Below are 23,169 nucleotides of genomic sequence, written 5' to 3'. Positions count from 1 at the left end.
AGCGTTTTTACCAGAATTTGGGGCGTTTGAGATTACCTTGTGGTCAGAGCTCTCTGGGTAGAAGGCCAGTGTGCAGCAGCAGGTGGTCCTGGCACATCCTTGGTGGGCAGCAGTGCTGGGCACAGTCCTGGGGCCATCCCAACCCATGGCCCTGTGCTGCCAGGGAACACGTGGCTGTGGTTTCTATGTCTGCCTCGGGAGCAACTCTGGAAAAAGCAGAAGCAAATGACTGGCGGGAGAGATTGCTCATGAATTTTCCTATTGATTTTGCTGGGTTTGAATTACTTTCTCCCTTTGAACAAACCCACCCACCCTCATTTGCACAGTGTGAGCCCATGAAGGGAATATTTGGAATAGAAGGCCTGAGCGTCCCTGCTGCAGCTCCAGAGATCCTGCTGAACAAAGTGCTGCTGCTCCTCTGTGCATCTTCCAGGGAAGGATTTCTGGATGCATTTAAACCCAACTGCTATTTGACCAAGAATTGGTGCTGCATTAAATCTTACATGTATTTTATCTTGATTTCCCCGAATTCCCATCCTTTTAGTGAAAAGCTGGTGGGTGTTTGATATTTATATGCTGGCATTGCAGAGTATCTGAGCAGAACTTTGGGAAAATGGCACTGCCAGGGAACTCTTGACTGCAATTCCCAAGGCAGCTCTTGGAGAGTCTTCTCAGAACCTTGGATGAGGAGCACAGGATGTGACTGTGCATTTATTGTCACGGCTGTGGCACCTGGCTGGTGAGGGAGAGGATGGAAAAGGGATGGTGAGAGCACAGGGAAACAAGGGTTGGGGGTTCAGCCACACCAGGACCCCTCAAACGCTGCAACCAGTGGTCATCTCTCCTCCCCATTTCTTTTTACTGGGATCAGTAAGGGCCCTTGGTGAGTTATTTTTGGGGAATGAGGGAGCAGGTCCTCTCCTCAACAGCACCCTGCTAGAAAATACAGAATAAATCACACCTGCCAGTGCTGCTCCTTCAAAAAAAAAATGAGCTGGAGCTGGAGTTGACTTAGGATATAGATCTCTATCCTCTCAGTCATTCCTGTGCTAGTTTTTCATAAACTTGGCTGCTTCTCGTTTGCCCTCTAATAATTCTCCGAAGGCTCATTTCCCCTGTATAACTCTGTGCAAACACAAAGTTGAGGAAAGGGTATTTAGACTCATCCTCCAGGAATGCTGTTGTTGAAGAAATGCTTGTTTACCTACGTCAGTAATTTCCAAGAATATAATGTGCATTTGAAGATCAAAGAGAATCACATGTGAAAACGCTGGCATTCGGATGAGGTTGAAGCTCCTGTGGAATTGCAGTCTGGCTGCTCCCAGCTGGCTCTTCACCTTGGATCACCAAAACCACAAAAAGGCAAGGGATTACTGGCTCCAACAGCAGGAGAGGTAGTCCTGAACCCCTGCATTTATGGGTCCTTTATGGCATTATTCTTCATGAGTGAGAAGGGACCTGATAATTCTGTTATTAGGTCTTCCCTCATGAGTAAAGATAAATGTGATCAGCAGCAGGATCCATTGCATGTTCCATACAATACAAGTTACCTTGCTACAGTTTTTTCTCTGTATGTTTTCTTATTTTTTATGTACGCAAGGAGGAAAATATTTGTAAAATCTCATAACATTTTTAAAAACATTTGTACAAAGTATTCAAAGGAATAACTCGCTAATTACATGCTTAGCACACATCACAATCTCCCATCTTTTCCTGCAATTTCATGGAATCAGAGAACAGCTGGAGTCGGAAGTGACCTTAAACCTCATCTCGTTCCATGCCCTACCATGGGCAAGGACACCTTCCTCTTGGCACTCCCAGTTTGCAGAGATGGACAGCCTTGGGGACAACGTCCCTGTTCTGGTGCCCCGGAATGGAGAAGCATCAGGTCAGGTGTAACTGGGCAGCTGGGAGCAAGGCAGAGGGTGACAGCCCCAGCCTGGGATTCTGGGATTCTGGGATTCTGGGATTCTGGGATTCTGGGATTCTGGGATTCTGGGATCATGATGGCAGAATCATTGCTAAACCCTGTGGCTGGAGGCTGAGCCTGAAGTGATCCCTGCAGGAGGCAGGATCTGCTCCCTGCCTGCTCCTTTGCAGCCAGGCACGTGCACAGAGCAGCAAGGGCAGTCACAGGGGAGTGACAGGGACATGGAATGTGCAGCCTGCTGCCAGCAGGCCATAAATCCTGCTCTGTGCTCAGCCAGGAGCAGCCTGGGCGCTGCGAGGCTCCATGCAGGCAGTGCCAGGGTGTGTGTGCCCTGGCACACTCACAGGCATTGCCCACCCTGTCACCTGTCACCTGTCACCTGTCACCCTGTCACCCCATGCCAGGGGAGCACTGGTGGCTCTGCAGAAGGCTGGTGCAGTGTGGCGGCCCAAGGTGATGAGCAGGGTACCCCGGGGGTGCTGTACTGCTCTTGCCCTACAGGGTGCTGCCTTTCCTAGGCCCTGCCCCACTGCAGGACAAGAGGGCCTGCCCCACTGGTCCCTGGGCACAGCCCCTGCTGCCCTTCACATGCCCACGGATCCTCCTGGCTCTCTTGGTTTCATTGGCCCCCCTGGCATTTTGCCCTGACCATGCAGCTGCCCCATCCCGTGCCAAGCTGCCTGTGTCCCTTGGGGCTACTGAGGCCACCTACAGACCCCATGGCTCACTGACCCCCACGCTCCAGCAGGCACTGGGATGTGGAGAGGGTGATGCCCCCCTGGGAGCTGGGTTTGGGGTGTTTGGGGTGCCCTTGTGCTGTATCCCAAGGTGCCTGTGCCAGGAGCAGGGATGGGGCTGGACACAGCAGCAGCCAGCACCAGGGAGGAAAGTTTGTAAAGAAAGTACTGAACACAGACTTCCTGGGGTATCAGAAGGAAAATTTATGCATCGCCTTTGAGTTCAACTTCTCCATTAAAGCTTTTTCCCTATAATCTAGGGAGTTCTTATCTTGGTGACTTATGATGTTATGGAGGGGCTCATGCATGGAAAATGTCAATAGAAATAGTAACTCTAGAAGGGAAGGGCCTCCTAATTAGTCCCCATTTAGATTTTATGATGGCTTTGAGATCTGCTCATCCTGACAGTGCGCACTCTGGTTACATATTGTTCTAGCCTGAGGGAACCATAGGAAAATCCAGATTTATTGTACCTATCATACCAGCATATTTCATTTGCCATTATGAGCAGCCATCTCGCAATGATGCAGGAGTATTTATTACAGATTAAATTGTAGGACCTGGATGGTTTAGTGAGGTTCTTGAGGTATCATTTATGTCATTAACTGGCTCATTATCAGATCTGCAAATCTCAATTCCTTTTTTTGTGCCTTCTGTTTCCAAGCAGGGACCTGGGCTGGACTCTGGCGGGTGGTGGGTGCTGTGTGGGGCCAGGGCATGCAGGAGGTGCAGCCATAGGGTGCTGGGAGCTGGGGATGCTCAGGGTCCCTGGGGACACAGAACCTCCAGCTCCACACCAGAGCAAACCACACCTGCCCCGAGCGAGGTGTCACCCTCTGCTCCCGCCTGTCCCCAACCCATCCCTCTCCATTAAACCACAACCTAGTGAGGGGAAGCTGGCAAAGGCGCTGGTAGGAGAGGAGGTAATTTAACTCTAATTATTTAACAAGTCTGTTCCAGGCGTAAGCTTATTACCAGCGGCAAAAGGATATGCCGGATTTTTTTTCTCTCTCTCTCTTTTATGCTTTATCTCTACTTGGAGAATTATTTGAAGAGGTTTAATCCAGCCTTGATTGTTGTTGTTAATGGGCAAGGAGAATGGGTTATTCCATGTGCTTGGCTGCTCGGCTCTCCAGAAAAGTCACGAGGAAAGGAGCTCTCAGACACTGCCTGGCTCTTCGATTTAGTGATATTATTTGAATTTATTGTTCGATTCGACTTGCGTGTCCTGCCTTGTTGGTATTTGCCCTATTTACTCTCCTATATTGCTTTTTCATAAAACCAGAGGATGGCATTTAAGTTGTTGTGTTCTTTGGTATTAAAAGGCACTTGGAACAAGCCCAGGAGCACATCCTGGATTGTGGGGTTCAGGGCACGCTCTGCTGCAGAGCCTGCCCCACTCTGGGGTTGCCGAGATTAATTAATTCCTGTGATGGCCAATATTTGTGGGGGAGATAAAGCTTGGGAAGACAGAAATAATGCATAAAAATACCATCTCTTTTTGCCCCTCACTTGGCGGCCAAAGGCAGTGAAGAGGCTGCAGAGGGGTTTGCAGTGGCGGATTGCACCCCAGAGTTACTTTTGTGAAAGTGATGATTTTGGGGCTCTAAACTCACAGCAAGGTGAGGATAAATCCAGGCAATGCTCTCCCCAGGGTGCTCTCCAAGCTCCATGGGTGTCCAGTGGCATTGTCCCAGTGGGAGCAGCTGTGGGGCAGTGCTGGGGGGCAGGCAGGGAGAGGGAGGAGCTCAGCCCCATAAAACCTGGCTCACACTCCAAAACAGGGCATTGGCACCCAAAAATTCACCGAGACTGGTGCCAGAGCCAGCCCTGGAGGCTCCTGGGCTGCACTTGTTGCTGGACCCTCGTGGGGATCTCTCCCTGTCCCTGCCCAGCACACCCTGAGCTGCATCCTCACCCCAAAACCTTCCCCAGGAGGGTCTGTGTCAGGCCAGACACACACCTAACCCCCAAATCTGTAATGTGTTTGGAGATCTGTAAAAATTAATGCTTCCCAGTGGCTGGTGCCCTGCTACTAATTTTATTTATTTTTTTTATTTATTTTATTGAACACTTTGTACCTGTCTTTGAACAAGAGCTGTCTGCTCCAGGGTTAAACTGTGCACACCAGGTTGAAAATAGAAGGTATGTGAGCATTTAGACTGTGCTTTTCCTTAAAAAGTATGAGGATTCTCTAAGCTTTAAAAATGTTTAAATGAGATGCTTCTCGCTCTATTTTACGCACATTCCTTCCCTCTTTATTTAATTCATGTTGCATTGTCCTGTATTAGTCAGAAAAAGAAAGGACATTTATAAACTAAAAAGGAATTGTTGGATATTTATCTCAAATCAGTCTTCCAACATCTGCCTTCAGTGTGCACACCAGGTGAGGAAATCTTACATGAGAATGGCAGTAGAAGTGGCAGTGTGTGTGTCCCCTCTTAAGGGATATTTTCTGTTCTAGCAGTTGCAGTGCCAGCAGGAAATTTAGGTATTTTATGTGCCCAGAACCTACAGCTGCATCAGCGAGGAAAGCATCGCTGAGCAGGGATGGTTTGGATGTTGTGTAGCTATTCCTGCTCTGGGTGTTTTAAAATGAAAACAGAGTGTAATTAATAAAAATAAATAAATAAATGCCTTTACCTGAGTTGAAAACAAATTACTGAGAATTTAGGGCTGCAGGAGCTGTCTCCCTAGGCTGGATATCCAGGTACCCCTGGATAAACACATATCTGCTTAAATGGGCTCCTTGCAATAGGAGCCACAGCCGAGCCTGCTTTGTAAGGATGCCCTCGCCAAGCTCCCTCTTTGCCGTGTAATCTGAATATTGAGGCTGCTCGTTAATCTCCATTCCTGGTTTAGGCTGGGCTGGGCTGTTCCGGCGGCGGTGGCTGGGTTGCCGTAGGAACAAGGAATTCAAGTAAATATGCTCAGGAAGGAGAAATGTCTACTAATTAAATGTGAGTAGCATTGATAAAGGGCCAGGGCTGGGAAAAGGTAGAACATGATGGCCTTCCTTGTAAATTGTTAGAAAATACATTTATATCGATCTATATCTATATCTATATCATCTATATCTATATCTATATCTATATCTATCTATATCTATAATCTATATCTATATATCTATATCTATATCATCTATATCTATATCTGTATATATTTTATATATGGGTATTAATATAAAAATAATATAGAAAATACATATATGTATATGCATACATATAAAAATATATATGGATAATGCTATAGAAAATCCATATATATTTGTATGTATAATATGTATGGATAACAATATAAAAATACACATATATGTATATATATATAAAATATATATATGAGAGGTTTACAAGACTTATAAATGATGCATATGCCTCTTTGTGAGGAGAATTACATACGTTGAAGATGACAGCAACATTTTTATATAAAATTGTCACTTTATACCTTTTTTTCCTTTTGAGGCTATAAATTCCGTAATCTTCTCTGAGCCCTTTTATGGCTTGCACATGGCAGATGAAGACATTCACAGGCTCTGTGGGTGCTGGGGGCCCCAGTTCAGCCTCTCCAACACCCACCTTGCTCGGCTGGGGTGACATTTTTCAAGGAAAGGAACCCCATGCCCCACTTAGAGCCTCAGTTTACCCTGGGGACAAAAAGAACAATCCAACTTCTTATCTCGCACTTCCTCTTTGTTTGCTCCTTAGCTGATTCCTTGTTTTATCCCACCAAGAACTATTTAATTCTGCCCCCGCAGACCAAGCCCAGCTGGACCCCCGCAGGCACCAGGGCCGTTTGGTGCCAAGCAAAGCTGGCTGGGCAGGGATGCTGTTAGATTCCAGCATCACCCAAATATGTCCTTCCAAACCAAATGAACGGCAAACGTGGGTAATCAAGGCACATGGATAAACAATAAGCCCCGGTGAACTGATGTTACAGGTGGGGAAACTGAGGCACAAAAGAAGATGCAGATTTCATTTAAAAGCCGTGTAAGTGTGGCACTTGGGGACACGGGTTAGTGGTGGTGCTGGGTTAGAGCCCGGACTCGATGAACTTAGAGGGATTTTCCAACCCAAATGATTCAGTGATTCTACGGTAAAGCCTCTAATGTTGGAAAGTTGGCTTCGTTAGCTTCCCCTTCCTGGAACGCCAGGGCCATGCGTGGCTTTGCTGAGCACATGAATCACCTGCGAGGGCAGAGATGGGGCTGATTTTTGTCTGTGTCACCCCACAGCGCCCAGCCCTCCTGCAGCCCCAGCCGTGCCCCGCTGCCCCCCGGGGCTGCCCAGAGCTCTCCGGACAGCAGGGTCGATAGCAGATCTCCTGCAGCACCCGCGAGCATCACATCCTGACAGCAGCGCCCGCGGGGCTTTCCCTAAAGACCGCGTTTTTACTGAATTCCTGCCAACTGTGCGGCTGATGTTCCACCCGGCGGGCAGCAGCTCCCGGCGGAGCAGGACGAGGTGTCTTCATCTGCATAAGCACGTGGACTCTGCTCTCGTTTCATTCTCATTTTTAATTACAGTTCAAGGACTAAATCCATCGCAGTCAGGCTTGTGCTCAGCTGGGATAAATCCAGCGAGGGTCCCAGATTTACAGCAGGGCGGGGAGGGCAGGGTGTGCCTGGTATCCTGATGCTCCCGCGCTCCCTGGGGCTTTTACACTTAGTCCTGGCTTTTTATTATTTTTGCCTTGGCCATGTCCCTGAGGGAACAGGGGTCTGGGCAGGGCTCCGACTGCTTCACCGGCCAGGGAAGGAGCCCTGGCATGAGGAGTAGCGATGCTGGGGTGCTTCAGCCCTGCTAGAGCTGGTGGCCCCAAGCGCTGAGGGACTGACCACCATCCCCCTACTGCTGGGGGTCAGTGCCTGCCTTCCCCCAGGCTCTGAGCCCCGAGGCTGGGCTGATGGGGAAGCGGTGCTCAGCCCATGGCAGTGGTCACAGGACCACCAGCTCTGTCCTGACCGCGCTGCAGTCCATCAGCACCCGGTGGGCAGCAGGACACCACAGCCGCTGTGCCACCCCGGTGCCTTTCCCTGCCGTGGGCACACAGCCCCAGGCACAGCCGACACCCAGCAGATCCCACACCGATGGAAAAGTGCCTGGGAGAGAGACAGGCTGATCTCAGTGCCCCCGACCATTTACAATTTATATGTCCTTGTCAGACGGGGAGTTTGATAACTCTAATGTCATGTTTGTCCTTCACCCGGAGAAAATCTCCTTTAAAGATCACCGGCGCAGCTCTATTGACAGGAACCGCGCAGGTCACGCCATTAACTCGTGTGGGATTGTTCCAAAATGCAGATCTCTATCTCGACTGGAAAAAAAAAGGAGAGAAAAGCCCCAAACCCCTGTGATTCCCGAACGGGATGGGGCGCAGAGCAGGTCGGCTCTGCAGTGGAGCTGGGTGAGCTGTGGGGACACAGCAGCCCCATGGTGCCAGAGCTTGTTGGCTCCTCCAGCAGAACCAGGGTGTGTTGGGCAGGATTTGTTTCCATTCCTGAGCAAAGCTCTCTGAAATGTGAATATTTCCATGTCCTGTCTGGACATTTCTGCTCATCCCTGGTACTTTCATTTTCCAGGAATCCTGCACAGCTCCCAGAAAGCCATGTTAGAAGAGGAATAGGTCCCTTGGGCAGACCCTGCAGAGCAGCAGCACACCTGGGTTTGGTGGAAACACCACCTCTTTCCCCATGATCTGACAGCCAGGAGTGCTTCCCTCCCTGCCTACAGCTCTGCCTGGCACAGGGCTGGGGGACGCTGAGGACACTGAGCTGCTGGGGGTGTGATGGGCAGAAGCTGTGCTCTCCTGAGAGCAGGGAGAACATGAGCTGGGATGTCAGGAGCCTTGCTCCTCTCTGAGCCAAAGAAGCTCCCAGCCCCAGAAACCAGAGCTGTTGTGCCCACGATGATCATCTGGCCAATGCAGGTTTGTTCTCTCTGGAGCTGCAGCCAGGGCTTTGCTCAGCAGCTGCAGCTTTCCAAGCCACACTACTCCCAGCATGTCCTGTGGTATGCTCCATGAGACAAAGACACCTTTGGAATTTCAGCCCCTTTTTATTGGGGTTTATTATTGTTTCTCTCTTGGCGTTCACATGTCCTCCAGCCACTCTGCACTTGGCTGCTGCTCTGTGTCCCACTTTGGAGCTGCACTGCCCAGGAGCCCAGGGGAGCTCTTTGGGGGGCAGTGAGCCAGGGGAGCCCCAGGCCTGCAGCTGCAGCTCCCCAGTCCCGGCAGAGCCCGTGTGGAGGGCTGAGCGAGGAGAGGATGATCCCTTGGGAATTTGCAAATGGAACTGGCAGTGGGCTGAACTCCAGCGCACACATCACACGGCACTGATTGTGCAGCACTCGCAGGTCCAACCCGCTGCAGTCAGCCTTAAACAGAAGGGCAGACAAAGCAGCCAGGAGGGCCTGACCCCGAGCTGTCCTGCTGGAGAGAGGTGTGCTGCTGGGCTGGTGCACCCGGGCAGTGCAGGCTGTGCCCAGGGCACACCCGGGACTCCCGTTAATTTAAGGGGAATTATGTGAATTGTACAGCATGGGTTGACTATACTCCTGAGTATTGCAGTTATTATGTTTACCATCAATATTCATGAAGGCTCCTTAAAAAAAAAAAAAAAAAAAAAAAAGCAGGAGCAGGGAAATTTTGCTGTGAACCTGAGAACTGCCACATCTTCTGGGAGTGCCTGCGGAAGCAGTGTGTTTTTCCAAATTTATTTTTCCTCTGCTTTTCTCAGAGTGTTGTCTGGAGTTCTAAGAACAGTTGTTTAAAAAAACAAATTGTGCTGGTGCATTTAATTTTACAAGGGCCTGGAGTGACCAGACAAGGGGGAATGGCTTCCCCCTGATAGAGGGCAGGGTTGGATGGAATACTGGGGGTAAATTCTTGGCTGTGAGGGTGGGCAGGCCCTGGCACAGGGTGCCCAGAGAAGCTGTGGCTGTCTCTGAATCCCTGGCAGTGTCCAAGGCCAGGCTGGACAGGGCTTGGAGTACCCTGGGATAGTGGGAGATGTCCCTGCTCATGGGTGGAACAAGATGAGCTTTAAGTTCTCTTCCAACCCAAACCATCCTGGGATTCTAGGAGTCTACAATCATCATTGCTGTGTTTGGTCTCTTCAGGAAATGAATTCAGTTTGATTTTTAATTTGCTTTGGAGTTTTCCAGCTGAGGTGTCTCCCTTGTTTAAGGAAACACGTAACTTTAGCCCAGAAAATCTTTGAAAATTTGGGCTCTCCTAGTGCAGCTCTTGTCTGGGTGGATGCTCTCCTACAAATTGTGTCCAATGCCAAAAGGCAAAATTCTGTGGGTTTTCCCCTGTTATTGCTGAAGAAGTATTTTGTCTTTTATAGGTGTCACAGCATCAGGTATTGCCCTTCGATTTCTGCCAACTGCAGATATTGCTGATGCTGGGGGCAGCGAGGGCTGTGGGCAGCCAGGGGGTGCAGGTGGGGAGGATGAGGGTCTCCATCCCCGTGTGGTGCCCCTCGGCAGGGCAGAGCCCCTCTCCCCCCCGATTAAAGCCAGCAGAGGGAAAAGGCAGCACTGGGCTCTTGCCTTCTGCCGCCTCTGCCGGCAGCCCCGCGCAGGCTGCCAACAGGGCACTGCTCTGCCAGTTGTAAATTTTAATTGGCCATCTGGGGAAAGCACAAACCACTGACTAGAGATTAATCAGTAAATTAACCCAGGCATAATACACATTTCCCAGCGGGGCCCGGGCTGCTGGAGGCTGGGGCGGAGCAGCCGGGATGCGGGAGGATCGTGCAGGGATGCTGTTATTGCTTACCGCCGAACATCCTCCCCGTGTCCCGAAATTCCCTTCAGCGTGACCTTGGCGCTGCCCCTGATTTGTATGGCAGTTGCCGAGAGGTTTCCCCGTAAGTGCTCGACACAGATGGCACAGGTAGCGCCGGCGGCTGATGAATCAGTGGATGTGACACCTTCCCTCTGGTGAGCTGTTCGGCAAGGAGCAGCAGCGTGCCCGCGGCTGTGCCCGGCGGGGCTCGGGGCTGTGCAGCCAGGGCTGAGCCCGTCAGTAGCGCTGGGGAGTAGCAAACACCGGGAAGGACAAGTTTCCCAGCCCTTTCTCCTTATTCTCCATCCTGCAGAAAGATTCCGGGCATCCCTGGTCAGGACGAGCCACAGGAGAGTCACGTCTGGCTGGCACATCCTGGCCCAGGTGCCTCTCTGGCTGCAGAACCCTGATGGGGACAGGCTGGGCGCAGGGGAATCTCAATCTCTGCCTTGTGCTGTCTAGGGGAGGTGCAGAACCGTTTTTCCCCTCGATGGTTTTGTCCCTTGTGGTTGGCAGGAGCAGTGGGGAGGAGCAGGAGAGTGAACACTGACCAGCAGCAGTGTCCAGTCTGGGCTGCAGGAACTCGTGGGGTTTGGGTTCAAGCACACCTCACAAGGACAGTTGTGACATGCTGCCCATCCCTGGAAGTGTTCCAGGCCAGGCTGGACCAGGAGGGGATCACAGAACTACAAGGATCCTGGAACAAGTTGGGTTAGGATGGACATTCAAGATCATCTCATTCCACCCCCTGACACCTTCCACTAGCCCAGGTTGCTCCAAGTCCCATTCAGGTATCCTGGCTGGTGGAATAGCACAACATGTGAGCTGCACCCATGCACTCCAATCCTTATGTTGCCCCGGATGGAAATCTCTGCCCAGTTGGTAAAGTGCTTTGGGCTATTTGCAGAAAACAGCCCTGTGTCCCCCAGGCAGCATCAGTGCTATGGGGACACCTTCTCCACCAGACTTGGTATTTAAGTTTTGTGGTGTGGTTTGTTGGCCCTAGGACTGACTCTGTCTTAAAGACCCTTTGGAATTTAAATATTTCCCCTAATAAGTGGTTCCTTGGCTGGAAATATGTGGATGCGCCACAGTATCGCGTCTGTGATTTTGCATTTTCCCCACTGTCTCTTCTGCCTGACATGATAATGAGCTCTGTGTTAAGGCAGAAAAAAGCAATTTTCTCCTGAGGTTAATTTCTTTGGATTGCCCACCTGAAGTGGGGAGTTGCATATAAATTCTAATTTGTACTGAAGTGCAGAAGATTGAGTTAGGTTTTTTTTTTTTTTGGCATAGATGATACAGCGCAAATCCTTATTGACATACAGGGTGTTTTGTTCTGCCTTCCTGGCAATTGCCTTGGGAAGAAATGATGATGATGAAACCAGTTGTGGCTCTTTGGGTCTCTTTGAACAGGCTCCAGCTTTAAAACAAGTGCCTGAACTGCCAGAGGGCAGGGATGGATGGGATATTGGGAAGGAATTCTTGGCTGTGAGGCCCTGGCACAGATTCCCAGAGAAGCTGTGGCTGGCCCTGGATCCCTGGCAGTGTCCAAGGCCAGGCTGGACAGCTGCTGGAGCAGCCTGGGACAGTGGAAGGTGTCCCTGCCATGGCAGGAGTGGCACTGGATTGGCTTTAAGGTCTCTTCTGCCACAATCTGTGTTCTGTGATTCTAAAACACCCCTAGTTCATCCCCATGAAACAAATAGATGACGACTGATTTATTTCACTACCAGAGGGATAGGGGAATTGAAGACAAAAGGAATCAAGTAGTAGGTGAAAATATATATTCAGCAGGAGAAGCACAGTGCTTTGGTCACAGGAAGCAATGTGTCACAAGAGCTGGAGGACACGGCAAGGTCTGGCCAGAGCAGCTCTGCCTCCTGCAGTTCTGGTCTCTTCCTCACCAGGGCTGCTGGAGAATTTATCTGCTCATGGGACAATCAGCCCAGTTATTTCCTTACCCGAGTCCATTCTCTTTCAAGTGAGCCTAAAGTCTGGAGTTTTTCCATGCCTTGCTTCCCAGAGCAGCACACCAGACTGCTCCCCCAGCATCACTCAGCGTTTCATAGGGAGAGGCAAACTGGTGTTGTGATTAATATGTAAAACTCCTAATTAATGGTGGGTCTCAGAGCAGCATGCATAAGTAATTCCTTTGTATTTGATAACAGGGTGTATTGGAGGGGCTCTACACCTCATTATTACCCACCAATTTCCTTAAAGGATGGGCAGTCCCTTCCTGACAGCCCCTGGTACAGCACTCAAGGGCACGGAAAAACCTATTAATGCATGAGGAGAAATGGCTTAGATTGGGGTAATTCCATACCAAGGAAAGAGGAAGGGGAGTGACGAGGGAATGGGAGTGACCAGGAAAGGGGAGAGACCAGGGAATGGGAGTGACCAGGGAATGGGAGTGACCAGGAAAGGGGGCTGATCAAGAGTCATTGACTCCAACATCCTCGCTGGTGTGGCTGGGTAAGAGCTCCTCCTTCCTTAGCTGTGACTTTGTAATGCCCATGTGTACAGGCAGAGGGGTCTGATGGAAAATCATCCATGATTTAATGATTGTAATTTTTAATACTAATTAGAGATGGAGACCTACAATGGCATCTCCCTGAGCCCTGGAGCTACATTGCAAGGCTAAATTGCAAAAATACCCAAATTGAGCACCCAACTCAAGCAATGCAGTTTGAAAAAGGAAGAAAAAAAAGCAGGCAGGTGGCCAGAGGACTTGAGTCTGGGGTAGCTCAGGTGGTCTGGGACCCTCCTGGACATCCAGGGTAGAGGGCTTGGCATGTAAAGCTGCTGCGGGAAAGGAGCTTTTTCAGGGGGGGTTTGGGGAGAAAACGTTTGTGTGCTGGGAAGGGCCAGGCTGGCATGTGCCTGCTGGGAGTGACTGCAAAGAACATATGGTTTCATTTAATGCAAGAGACTTTGTGGATTATAATTGAGTAGATAATTGGGGAAGGGTGAGGATTATGAGAGGGTGGGATTCAGTAATTATTCAAAGCTGCCTTAAAAGACTTACAAATACTCCTTTACAAAGGCCTGGGAGAGGCCAAAACCTTGGCTGTATCATTTCCTGCTTCTCCAGAAGTCATGTTTAAGCATGTAGGAGAAACCAGGAGTCAGGTGCTGGGCACTGCTGGGCACTGGGGTGCTGTGCTGGGATGGGATGGTGACGCCCTGACCATGGTACCTGTGCCCACTAGCAGGGACCTGGTGGAATGGCTTGGCATGGAAATTTGCATGGGGACGTCCAAAACCATAGATAAAAGCTGTTAAACTGACTGAGGGTAGATTGAGATGAGATATTGGGAAGGAATTCCTGGCTGTGAGGGTGGTGCTTGTCCAGAGAAGCTGTGGCTGCCCCATCCGTGGAGGTGTCCAAGGCCAGGCTGGACAGAGCTTGGAGCAACCTGGGCTAGTGGAAGCTCATCTCATCCCACCTGGCAGGAGCTCTAAGGTCTATTCCAACCCAAACCATTTCATGATTCCATGGCTCTGGGATTCAGTGTGACCCCAAAGATGCTCACACACCGTTGGAGGTGCTGCTGTGATGGACAAGTGTGTCAGCACTGCCCGTTCTGCACCCACATTGGCTTCTTTGACTCTGAAGAGTGAACATTGATTTCAATTATTTAAAATTCTGTCCTGTCAAAATATATGTGAATAAACAAATCTGAGCGGGCAAACAACACTCTTACATCCCAAATATTTCTTCTCTTCAGCATGCCTCTCCAGAAAAGCCTGGACGTGTATCTCAAATAATTAGATTTTGTTCAGTAATCAAACTCAATCAGACGGATTCTCTGTGAACTACTTTTATACCCACAATGAGGAATGTGTGTCGTTCCCTGCGCATTTGCATATTTTTCCATAAACCTAAAACCAATCAATTTTGAAGAGTTATGATAATATAAAGAATCTGAGGCAATTACATGTCTTTTAAACAGGGATTCAAAATGCATTCCACTGGCAGGGTTCATGGAGTAAAGCAGTCAAAACTTCTTTAACCCTTTTAGTGGCACCTCGGTGAGGGTGTTGTGGTGGTGCTGCAGCCAGGGGCTCTTAATTCCTGCTGGTCTTAATTACCCAGTCCCAGCCCTGGGCCGGGGCTGTCACTGCCTCTCTGTGGCTCTGGTGGCACTGTGTGGAGTGGCCCTGCCACAGGACCTGTCCCTGGGCCCGATAGGCAACTTAGCAGCACCATATTTTCCTCCTGATTCTGCCAAATATCACATCCGCTGCCATATGTGCTGGAATGCAGACTTCTCGGGGATTTCATTTTCATAAACAGGGAGGAATTATGCAAAGTGCTATAGGTAAGGCTTGGAAATGGTTTTTTTAAAACAGCCGTTTGGTGGAAATGACTTTTTAATGATTTTTCTTTGTGGTTCAGCTAGGCCATGGAAGCCTTTTCCATGTTTCTTAAGCAGTTGGGACTTTGCCTTTTGTGCTGTTGCTGCTCCAATCCAGAGCATCTCTGTGGGCTCGGATGGGCACTCCGAGTGGCACATCCCATAAAACAAGCTTCACTTTGGAGGGGAGCCCTGTGCATGAGAAAAGGACTTTTTCAGTGTATTTGTGGCTGTTCTCCACCTCCAGGCACCAGGTACACATGCAGAGCCTGAGGGACAGGGCAGCTCCTGAGGTGAGCACAACATTTATAAGGAAGTCACCTCCACCTCAGTGGCAGCAATTACAGCACAGCTGTCACCTCCCTGTCCATGCTGCGTGTGCGTCACACGCCTCTGCTGAAAGCATGACACACATCCAAGGCACAGGATCATCCAGGGAAAAACAGGTGGAGAAAGAAGATATCTCCAGTGTGCCTGACAGGCAGGAAAGTGTGTTTGCTCAGAGTGTATTGGAGACCCAGACTGGGAGGAGGTCGTGCTTGTGGAAATATTACCTCTGTAGTATGGCCAGGGTGACTGCTGCAGGCAGGCTTGGGAGCAGCACAGCTGGGCACCCTCCTTTCCATGTGCCTTTGCTCCATTCTCTGACCTCCTCCTGTGGATCCACAGTCCACCCCAGACCTTTGTGGACACCCTTGTGGACCTCTTGTCTTCTCCAGACATTGTGGACTCCTGTTCCTCACCAAACCTTTGTGGATCCCAGTCCCTTTCCAAACCCCTGGGGACTCCTAGTTCTCTCCAGACTCTTATGAACTTCTGGTCCGCTCCAAACCCATGTGGACCTTGTGGAGCCCTAGTCCCCTCCAGACCCACTGGTCACCCCAAATAGTGCATCATCTGCGAGTTCAGGATCTGGAGAACCTAGGAAATCCCAGGGCTGGGGGTAGGAGGAGGTGACAGGAGACAATAAATGGGGTTTCCAGACCATGTCACTGGAGATGAAGATGGTGCTGGCAAAAACTTGGTAGAACAACCCAAAGAGCAGCACCCCAGCCTCTCTGGATGACCCAGGGGCACCCCCTGCAGACTCTCAGTTCGTGTAAATTCATATTTATTGGCCTTGTCTTTCTTCTGAAAGGGGGAGAAATTCATTCTGTGTCTCTGTCATTTGTTTCCTACCGGAATATCTTTCACCAGCATTTCCAGTGTCCTCTCCCTTTGCGAATGAGTAATGGGGGAAAGTAACTTTGGAAATGACATTGCAATGTAATCATCCATATTGTGTATTGTGGTTAAAATTGATTAAAATAATATTGAAACTCCCCCAAGGGATTATGCAATTATAAGTCAAGTCCCAAATGGAAAAGGTTTTTGAGAACTTGGCAGATGTCTTAATGAAAATGAAGCATTATAGTAATATATTAGTGCTATTTGTATATTATTGACAGCAGGATCACTAAACTGTATAAATTACTGTCCACAAGAATGGCTGCATTGTTTTTCTTTCAGGAAATTTTTAATCAAATATAATTTCAGAAAAATAATTGTTTAATTTTGGCCTTACCTTTGATCTGCACGTTGATGGATCAATTATTAAACTGAGTTTTAGCCACTCATTCGCTTTGGAAGTTGACACTTTAAATATTTGATTTTACACCCATTTTGTTTTATTAGAGAACAAATTGTGGTGAATGCCAGAGACTATTACATGCAGCCTTGTGATTAAAGGTGGTCGGAGGCTCCCAACTTTTGTTTGCTACCCTCCTGGAACTGCCCTTCTGAAGGCTGTGGGGAGCAGAAATGCGGATGGGAGGAGGGCAGATTGCCCTTAGGGAATCACCTTCCCTCTGGGGATTCCTCATTAGGGCTGGGGATTTGCTGGGTGTTTCCTTCTGCCCCACACAAAGCAGCCCTGGATAAATAAACACAGGGAATTCGTATCGGGACATTTACTCCCATACAGGAATTTCTGTTCCAGTGGTTAAGGAATAAACTGCCAGCCTGCAACTACATAATATTTTAGTCTCTAATTTTAAAAATATGCTGTATTTTAATATCTTTTTTAAAACAGATACCAGTTTTTATGAAGCACTACATGAGTTGCTGATGGATAAATCACCCAAGCATGGTTAAAGAGACCCTAATCTCCAGATGGTACCAGATCCATTTAATTGTATCCTCTGACCTCATCTCACCTGAGCCTGCATTAAAATCATAATACAGTTCAAGTGTAAAAATGATATAGTGTTTATTCGTCCTGTTTATAGGGGGGCAAACACACAGTTAAATTCAGATGTCGAAAATTAGTGTAGTCATTTGAAAAGGTTGAGTTAGATCAAACTGACTCTCAGCATTTTATTTGCCCCTTTTTTATTGCAATGGCTCTATTGCTTTAGTTCGACATCTCTAAGTGAAGGGGATGCTGAGGAAGAGGTGAGGTTGGTTTTGGGGCACGACGGAGGCAAATCCAGCCCTGGGGAAAGGGGGTGAAGCACTTGGTCTCATTTTTAATTTTCACCATGTGTGATGAGGATGGGCCACATTCATCACAAAAGCACTGCAAATATTTTAATGTTTGAGTGCCTAGATCAGCTCTTCCCTCCGTGCTCCCATCCTCGTTATTCCAGCAGACTGGGATGCTCATTCCCACCTGGCAGGGTGACCTGCATACACCAAAGAGAGATACTTTTCCTCCTGATGTCAGCATCTGCTGTGAGCCCATTTCACAGAATCATGGAATCATAGAAAATGGAACAGTTTGGGTTGGAAGAGACCTCAAAGCCTATCTCCTTCCATCCCCTGCCACTGGCAGGGAAACCTTCCACAAGCCCAGGTTGCTCCAAGCCCTGTCCAGCCTGGCCCTTAACACTTCCAGTTCCACTTCCCTCTCACTCTCAGCATCCCCCCAAGGGAGCAGAGCCTTGGTGCTCCCAGCTGAGCTCCTCCTGCTCAGGGTGATCTGCACCAGCACCCCACCTCGGGGCTTGGCCTCAAACCCTGGCTGCTGTCCCCTAAAATAGGACTTTAGTGGCAGGAGGTCAGACTTTGTGGACTTGTGATTGTGGGAGAAATTAATAATCCTGCTTACCCCATAGTTAAATGCATGCCTGAAATTCCATGTGAAATCCGTGTTGACATGTGTGTTGATACCATCTCTTCATCACATGAGAGCAAAATACCTCTCCATGGTGGGGGAAAGCCCAAGGGGGGATGGCAGGGAGGGAGGGAGGGAGGGAGGGGAGGAACACAGACAAATAACCGAAATTATTATGAATGCATTGGCAGAGCCAGGTTAGCAGTTTTACTGCAGATATACTGGATTATGGAGAGAATTGAATAATTTATCCAGCAATTTTCACATAAGCAATATTATTAAAAATGAAGACATGAAAAAAGAGGTTAGTTATAGTGGAGAATATATATAGGCCATGAATAAATGTATTAGGCACTAAGAGTAGTGAATGTTTTAGTAGGTTTAGACTAGATTAAAAAAACTTGTATTTGATTTCAACTAAGTCCTAAAATATCTGCTGAGGAAAAAAGCACAGCTGAGAGTGGGCAGAGCCGGGTGGACGAGGGCTTCCCGGGATGGCTGCTGATCCTTTGGATGAGGTTGCAGCAGGATGGGCAGTGGGACAAAGCAGCCCGCCTGGCCGCCGCGTTCCAGCTCTGGCCGATGCCTTCCACATGTCCAGCTCTGGGAGTCCTGGAGATGCCATTACCCCGAGGGATGGGATGTGCTCATCCTAGCATCCCCGCTTTGCGAGGAAACCACTGCTGCTGGTCCGCACAGCGCATCGCCGCGTCTCCATCCGCACGGCAGCCAGGAGGGAGCCGGTGGCAGTGCCAGCAGGACGGTGGCAGTGCCAGCAGGACGGTGGCAGTGGCCCGGGGGAGCGGGGGCAGCGCTGCCAGCGCCGGGGGCGGCGGGAGGGTTATCGAAATGGCAGCGAGGTCCCCAGCGCGGCCACGCGGCTGTTTGTTTGTGTTTCCTATTGATTCCCCTTATCTCCTAGCCGTATGGTTATCTTGTCTCCCGCTCGCTTGGCGCTCTGGCAGCCAAGCCGAATACTGATGAGGAGTAAGCTGGTAACGTCCCAAGCATTTCCAGGCGGTGGGTTTGGGAACAGGGGCTAGTTTGACTAATTAGCCTGGAGGATTCTTCTCCCCGGGCACGAAGGTCGGGTATCGCAGTAACAGCCTGGATGCTGCTGACAGTTCCGTGCTCCGGGCACGGCGGCGCCGGGGTTGGGCTGCCCATGCTGGGGCCACTGGGCTGGGCTGGGCTGGACCCTGGGGTGGGCAACTGCTTCCTCCAGAGTGACCCAGGCCAGGCTCAGAGAGCCCCGTTATTTGCAGAGCATGTACAGAGAGAAGAACATTGCCGGGATTTTCATCATCCAAATACTGAAATGATTTTTTAAACTAATACAAAAAATATATATATATATGTATATATATTTATTATATGTATCTATCTCTATCATCTCTATCGCTATCTCCATCTCATCTCTATCATCTATCTATCTATTTATATCTCTCTCTATCTCTCTCTCTATCATCTCTATCTCTATCTCTATCATCTCTATCTCTATCTCTATCTCTATCTCTATCTCTATCTCTATCTCTTTCTCTATCTCTAATCTCTATCTCTATCTATCATTTCTATCTATATCTGCATCTAACCTATATCTATATCTGAGTAATATATATAATGCATATATACTTAAACACAAAGTATACATACATATATATATGCACACACACACAAAATATACATATATATATATTGTGTATATAGTCTAGTAGAAGGTGTCTCTGCCCATGGCAGGGGTCTGGAAGAAGATCAGCTGTAAGGTCCCTCCGAACCCAAACCATTCCATGATTCCATGGTTCTATATACCTGTGTGTGAGTGGGTGGTGCAGGGAGAAGTCCCCTGCCCAAGTCCACCTGTGGACCATCTCTGGAAGCCAAGAGCCGTGGCAGGATGTTAAAATCACAGCTCTGTCAATGTGGCTGGGACAGGCATTGGAGTTGGGTCCAGTGAGAGGTTTGTGCTAAATACAACTGAAATAAATTTTAAATATAGGTATATATGTATCTGTATGTACACAAACCCAGCCTCCTTTTTTTCCCTTCTTTTGCAGGAGAAGTAACCTCGAAGCTCTTTCAGTCAGTTGTGACTCATGAGCAGAATGGCCATGAAAAAGCTGAGAGCACAGTCCTGTATCTGAGCATTCACTTTACTTGGGGTTTGCAGCTTGCTGTGGTTTGTTGCATTTTCATAAAATAGTTTACACTATATACCCTGATGCTCCTAAAATAAGGCCATTTAAAAAACTCTCGAAAATGCTGATTTTTCAGACTAAATGGGGACATGGAAGACCAAAGCCCCCTTCCCACTGAGACTGACAGTTCCAGCATGGTGGCACCCTGGGACAGCAGATTCCTGGTGGTGGGACTGGCAGTTTCTGACTTTTATACAGGAGTCCTGTCCCAATCCCATCCCATCCCATCCCATCCCATCCCATCCCATCCCATCCCATCCCATCCTGTCCCGTCCTGTCTCTGGATGTAGGGGAAGAAGACACCCAGGAGGACGTCTGTGTTTCTCTTGGGAATGCTAGTTCCTCACCCAGACACAGGGCTGAGGTTTCCCCTTCCAGCCCCAACAGAGGGTTCTGACCCCACAGCCCAGGCGGGAGCAGTGTTTGCCCCCTGCCATTCACAAAACAGATGCCAATTGGAGGCAAATATCATCCATCCTTGATGAGCCTCACAAGGTTGGATAGGCCTGGAAGTGGGAGGAAGCATGGCAGTGGCTGTGAGCAGAGTGTGGGATCACTTCAGACAGCGGGAATGTCTCAGTGGAGGGTGCAGGGAGAGAATGGAAAAAGGCAGGACTCTCCTGCCCTGGAGCCAGCAGCAGCCAGAAGTGCTGGGGTTCCTGGCAAGCAGGAAGGGCCAGCAGCCACCACCACCCTCTCAGAGCCCGGCGATCCTTGCTCCGTGGAGCTGTGTGGGCAAAAAGGAGCCAAATTGCTGAGCCTTGGCGGCCAGGATCTCACTGTTCCCCTCCTCATCCCACCCCGCAGCCCCGGCGCTCAGACAGGACGAGTTCCTGGTCTAATGGTGCTCTTGTTCTGTGCTGCTTCTTCACATCTGGTCGCCAAAGAGTCACTCTGTCACCCTGCAGCCTGCTAATGAGATCCCCCATTTAATTAATACCATAAGAATTTTAATTCTGACTGAATCAATTTAACGTGATGTGATTTTGTCAGCTCTATTCCCCAAGTAAAAAGTGAGCCTGATGCTTATTACATACATCATTTCACGGGCTCTGCATTCCCTGCTGACTTAAACAAATTCTAATTAAGACTAATTAAAGCATCATTTATGAAAGCGCTTGTGATAGCTATGCAAACATTCTGGGTGGGTATGCTTTGCATAATAATTATCCTAGTTAATATTAAGGCTAGGTCCTTGGCAATTAGGTCTTTGAAACAGAGAGTTATTCTGAATTTAGCCCTTTCCACTGTTAGCAATTAATAACAAAAAATAATGTGCTAAATTTATGTAGTGACTTCATTAACGGGATACATTCAGAAGTTGTAGCATTGTTTGCATTCTTAAGTTGAGGCATCATTTTTAAGCCAGGTGAGGTTATTTAACCAAAGAAGGGGTTTGCACGGGAGGTCCTGAGGCTGTGTCGGGAGGAGCTGTGACTGCATGTCCCTCCAGCTACAGTGACACTCTGATTGGGAATGTCCTGTCCCCCACAGACCTCTCCTCCTCCAGAGCCTGGTTATGAAGCAGGAACTGGAAGGTTTAAAACATTTTGAAACAAATCCAACATTATTTCCATTTGGTTTGGTTTGTGTTTCTTAGGTTGGAAAGGTTTTCCGATTCCTGCAGCAGCTGGTGGAATTTGGGAGTGGAGCACTGGAGAGCTGAAAGGATGCGACACCATCAGGTCCATATTGACCGTATTGAAAGGAACATTTCCTCGGCTGGTGCTTGTTCCATAAAATCAAATGTCTTCCCAGGCCAGCAAGAGGACCTGGCTGTGCTCCCCATGGGTACCACACTGCCACCGGACAGGAGGCACAGTGTTGTGCATGACTACAAATATTCTACCTTTCTTTTAATGCCCAGAGTGGCCCAGGGGGTGTGGAACAGCTCTGCTCCCTAAATGCTTCCCAGGGTAAAAAGATGTTTGTTGAACCTCCTGCTCTGGTGTGATTGCAACTCCAACGTGCCTTCAGGAGATGGTGCAGGACCCAAGGTGACCTTAAAAAACAGGACTGAAAAACCCTTCCATGAACTTCCCAAACATCTTGAGTGTTTGAGGCCAGAAAAACTCTGTATTTGAGCAGTGAGGTCGCATTTTCTATAAAGAGATGGAGTGGAAAGGCTGTGGGAGGCAGCTCTGGCTTCTCTGCCACTTCTGTGGCCATTCAGTACATGAGAACCTGTGCAGCACTTCAAGTACATCATCTTTATGCTGACTGACAGCAAAGTTCTGCCTGGCCTATAACTTCATCCAAATTAAGGTGACATTTGGTACATCCATCTGATTCCTAATGAGAAGGGTTTATGCTCTTTGAGGTCAGCTATCACTTAGACATGGCAGAGAATCACAGAGTCAGTCACAGGAGGGTCTGGGTTGGGAGAGACCTTAAACCTCATCTCATTCCCTCCCCTGCTCATTCCCACACCTCCCACTAGAGCAGCTGCTCCAAGCCCTGTCCAACTTGGCGTCTTCCCAGAAAACCTGGTGAGGTGGGCTGTGGGTACCCATTTTCCTCTTCACCCCTATTTTCTTTAGACTTTTTTTTTTTCCTCTTCTTGGCTGTTATTTGTAGTTTGCAGAGCAAAGTGCATGAAAGCCACTAAGCTCAACTGAGAGACCTCTCTGGAGGCAAAATGGCTTGGTGTGCACAGGCTCTGCTGGGATAACCAGGAGACAGGCTCCAGCCCTGGCAGCACAGTGGGAATTTGGAGGTAGTGGTGTTTTAACACTGTGAGAGGTGGAAACTGCTGTGCGTGTGGCTGCAGCTGTCCTCGCTCTGGGAGCTGGAAATGCTGTCCTAGGCTGAGCTCTGGGAAGCCCCAGATAAGTTGTGTGCCTGGGAAAGAGGAAGTGTCAGAAATGTCAGGAGCTTCCTGCCCCTGGCGTCCCCCCTGCCCTGTGTTTGGGGAAGGAGCTGTTTCGGCATCTCCCTCTGGCCAAGCCCAGGATGTTCTCCTCCCACACCTCCACCCAACACACCCCACACGTTATGGGTGCTGTGTGTGACACGGGCAGGGAACACAACCATTCCAGACAGAATCACAGAATGGGCAGGG

The 23,169-nt window shown here is 49.1% G+C and overlaps 1 long non-coding RNA gene across 1 annotated transcript; it reads left to right on the top strand.

Moving 5' to 3' along the window:
- Positions 1-11,131: 11,131 nt before the first annotated feature.
- Positions 11,132-17,046, top strand: LOC146434980 (uncharacterized). The gene is made up of 3 exons (XR_014853320.1): positions 11,132-11,249; positions 15,067-15,265; positions 16,891-17,046. It is a non-coding gene; the product is annotated as an uncharacterized LOC146434980 (long non-coding RNA).
- Positions 17,047-23,169: the final 6,123 nt, after the last annotated feature.

Source organism: Lichenostomus cassidix, chromosome 7 (genome assembly GCF_008360975.1).
Source record: "Lichenostomus cassidix isolate B80296 chromosome 7, HeHo_3.0, whole genome shotgun sequence".
Lineage (NCBI taxonomy): Eukaryota > Metazoa > Chordata > Aves > Passeriformes > Meliphagidae > Lichenostomus > Lichenostomus cassidix.
This window is presented reverse-complemented; position numbering and strand designations above follow the sequence as displayed.